Raw genomic sequence first — 3,743 nt, forward strand, 5'->3', positions numbered from 1 at the left:
CTGTGGCCATATGTTCCAGACTCTTCCCCAATTTCTCCTCTATAAGTTTCAGTTTATCTGGTTTTATGTGGAGGTCCTTAATACACTTGGACTTGAGCTTTGTACAAGGAGGTAAGAATGGAATGATTTGCATTCTTCTACTTGCTAACTGCCAGCAGAGACACTACCATTCCTTAAAAATATTGTCTCTTTTTCCACTGGTTGGTTCTAGCTCCTTTGTCAAAGATCAAGTGACCATAGGTTTATGGGTTCTTTTCTGAGTCTTCAATTCTATTCCCTTGATCTACCTGCCTGTCACTGTACCGATACCATGCAATGATATGTTTGTTTGTTTTTTAATCACAATTGCTCTGTAGAACACCTTTTGGATAGAGATGTTGATTATATAAGTAGTGTACTTATTGTTGAAAATAGTTTTTGCTATTCTATGCTTTTATTATTATTATTCCAGGTGACTTTGCTAATTGTTCTTTCTAAGTCTGTGAAGATTTGATTTGGAATTTTGATGGGGATTGCATTGAGTCTGTAGATTGCTTTGAACATAATGGCTATTTTTACTATATTAATCCTGTCAATCTGTGAGCATGGGAAATCTTTCCTTCTTCTGATTTGTATTCCCATTGCTTTCTCAGAGACTTGAAGTTCTTATCAATCAGATCTTTCACTTGCTTAGTTAGAGTCTCACCAAGGTATTTTATATTATTTCTGATTATAGTTTAGGGTGTTGTTTCCCTAATTTCTTTCTCAGCCTGCTTATCCTTTGAGTAGATGAAGGCCACTTATTTTTTTGAGTTAATTTTAAGTCCAGCTACTTTGCTGAAGCTGTTTATCAGGTTTAGTAGTTCTCTGGTGTAATTTTTGGGGTCATTATGTATACTTTCATATCATCTGCAAATAGTGATAGTTAGACTTCTTCATTTCCAATTTGTATTCCTTTGACTTCTTTTTCTTGTCTAATTTCTCTGACTTATTACTTTATGACTCTAGAATACTTATTTATTTCTACACACATTTTTATTATGGTAAACCTGAAAATGACACCTTCACAAAAGCAAGCATTATAATTTATGCTCAAGTTAACTCAGAATAAAACAAGTCTGTCTCAGAAATTTTTTTAAAAAAAGGAAAAAGAGAGAGAGAGAGAAAGAAAGAGCTTTACATGAGTTTTCAAACAGGAGAAAAATAAGAAATGAAATAAAAAGAATCAAAAGAAGAATCCACCATCCACCTCCAAACCCTCCAGAGCCAGGGTTTCTTCTCATGCTGCCCGTTTCTGCTTTGTGCATGTCTTCGTTGTGTATCAGTCTGTGAGCTGGATGATCATAGGGTGGCCATCCAAAGGGACGCCATTGTACTCTCTCATAGCCTTCAGGGCATCTGCCTTCCTTTCAAAGTGCACATGTGCTGTCCCTAAACTCTGTCTAGAGCGATCATATTGCACAGCAGATTTTCTCAACGTTCCAAATTCAGCAAAGAGTTTCTGAATATCAGCATCTGACACTCTGAAGTGCAGGTTTGACAGGAACAGCTTCCCACCAGTATCCATGTGGTTTCCAGCCCTGAAGCTGCCAAGGAACAGGTCATGCTGCCACTTGTCTGGAAGTTGTTTTGGTCTGCAGTATGGTGCCAGCATGTTCCTGCTGCCATGGTGGATGGCGGGCCTGTACCTCTTAGGTCCAGTGCCTCTATTCACCCAGGAATCAGGCTTGCTATGAAGTCCTTGCTGGATATTGTTCAGCTTAATGATGTCTTCCAAAGACATGTCCATTTTGTCAACCATGGAGTGCATGGATTTTTTCAGCCTTGGATCCAGCTCACCTGATTTGAAAACAAAATTTTAATTTTTGTTGAAAGTACTCCTGTCCTTTCAGCATATTGCATCATTAGACAATAGGGAAGAGTTCCAGAGAACTTTATTAGGAAAACTAAAAAGTTTGAACTTGATCAGTATATAACCACAAAGGTTTGAATTTAACCGGCACATGTAGCTGTAATTTCTAACCATTTTGCAAATGATAGAACTAGTTAAATACCATTCTGGTTTGCTCAGAATGATTCGAATGCAAACACAGTTCCTTAAAACCACAGTTTCCAAACTGAAAAAACAAAAAAACCAAAAATTTTGGGATATTGTCACAAACAAAATACAGGAAAAGAAAAACAAATGCTTTTAATCCCAGTCCTCAAGTGGCAGAGGCAGGAGGATCCTTCCAATTTCCCAGATATCCTGGTACACACAGCCAGCTCTAGATAGTCCAGGGCTCCTTAATAAGTCCTGGACTTCAGAAATAAATGACACTATCTGTATATTTTACCAGAAGAAGATTAAACATGTTCACAAATATAATTAGAATGAAAACGACCACCCAAATACACAGTTTCAAAAGCTGAATCATTTAAAATCAAATGTATTTAGAGTTGAGTGTTATGTTTAAGTCTTAGGAAAGAACTATTTCATAGCTCTGAAGAGATTGAACTCCTTCGGAGACTTTCGGCTCCCAGAGACTCGTTGGTGTGGTTCACTCACCTCTCTGTCAAGCCTTCTGTCTCAGGGCAGACTGCAGAGGAGAACCCTTTGCTCTCTTTGTAGCTTGCCTCAGCTCTCTCAAGTGTGCTGTCCAAGCCTCTCCAAACTCCTTTTATACTCCCAAGGACCTCCCCCTCCCTAGATAAGCCTATCCTCTCTGATAATTGAATCATGTTTTCACACCACAAGTAATTACAATCCATAAAGGGAACGAATACTAAAGAAAGGAATGTTTGGGAACTTTAACAGAGATGCTAAAAGAAAAGGCTGTGGGTAATTCACTGTAATATCCACTAAAAAGATGAAAGTTTCATTTTTAAAAGCCTTCAAGCAGTTTATCCCTCTTAACTTGACAAAATCTGTTGGATTCATTAGTTTATTTGTTTGAGATAGTTGTTCTTGAACTCTTTGGAGAGCAGTGATTGCCTCCAACTGAGAGATCTGCCTGCCTCTGCCTGCAAAGTGTTTAGATGAAAGATTTTGACACCTAATGAATCATTAAAACCTTTCTAAACTTCTCCCATTAGCTAGGTAAAACAAAAAAAAAAAAGAAAAAACAAACAAAATCTAAAGCCAAAAGTGGTCACAGTTTACAAGATTCTATTACTGCAACAGACAGGGCAACTGAGACTGTCATGTAGAGGAGAATCACAAAGACAGACAACTGCTAACTGTGTTTCTTACTGGGCATCTAACCCAGGGCTGCAAAATGCCAAGATCCCTCTGTGAAGGACTTAAGGAAAAAGAATAAAATGTATGGATATTATATTAAAAGTGGGAAGGCATTTTGAAACAGGGACTTAGTGTTTAAGATATTGGGCTCAACCATCAACTCCTTTAGAATGAAACTCATTGGGCCTCATTCTGATTCATCTCACTGTCTTTTGTGCTGGAGATGACAGAGAACATTTTGTTTTGTTTTGTTTTGTTTTGTTTTCCTTTAAAACCTTGTTACATTATGAAGCCTAGAACATGATACATAGCCCAGGCTGGCCTCACTCAGTATCATAGATGTGTTTGCTTCACTCTACTGAGTCCTCAGGTAAAACCCTTGGGACACTCTGCCCAGCTCAAAGAAAGATTTTTGAAAGACGTATCTTTCTTCTAAATCTTCTAAATGAAAACCAACATCACTGTATCAGCCAGGGATCTCTAGACAAGCAAAACTTACAGAATGAATCTCTACATATAGAAAGAGGATTTATTTGAATGACTT

The 3,743-nt window shown here is 37.8% G+C and overlaps 1 pseudogene; it reads right to left on the reverse strand.

Moving 5' to 3' along the window:
* Window positions 1-1,789, reverse strand: part of LOC110285909 — a 117,678-nt pseudogene extending 115,889 nt beyond the window's left edge.
* Window positions 1,790-3,743: the final 1,954 nt, after the last annotated feature.

Source organism: Mus caroli, chromosome 1, assembly GCF_900094665.2.
Source record: "Mus caroli chromosome 1, CAROLI_EIJ_v1.1, whole genome shotgun sequence".
NCBI lineage: Eukaryota > Metazoa > Chordata > Mammalia > Rodentia > Muridae > Mus > Mus caroli.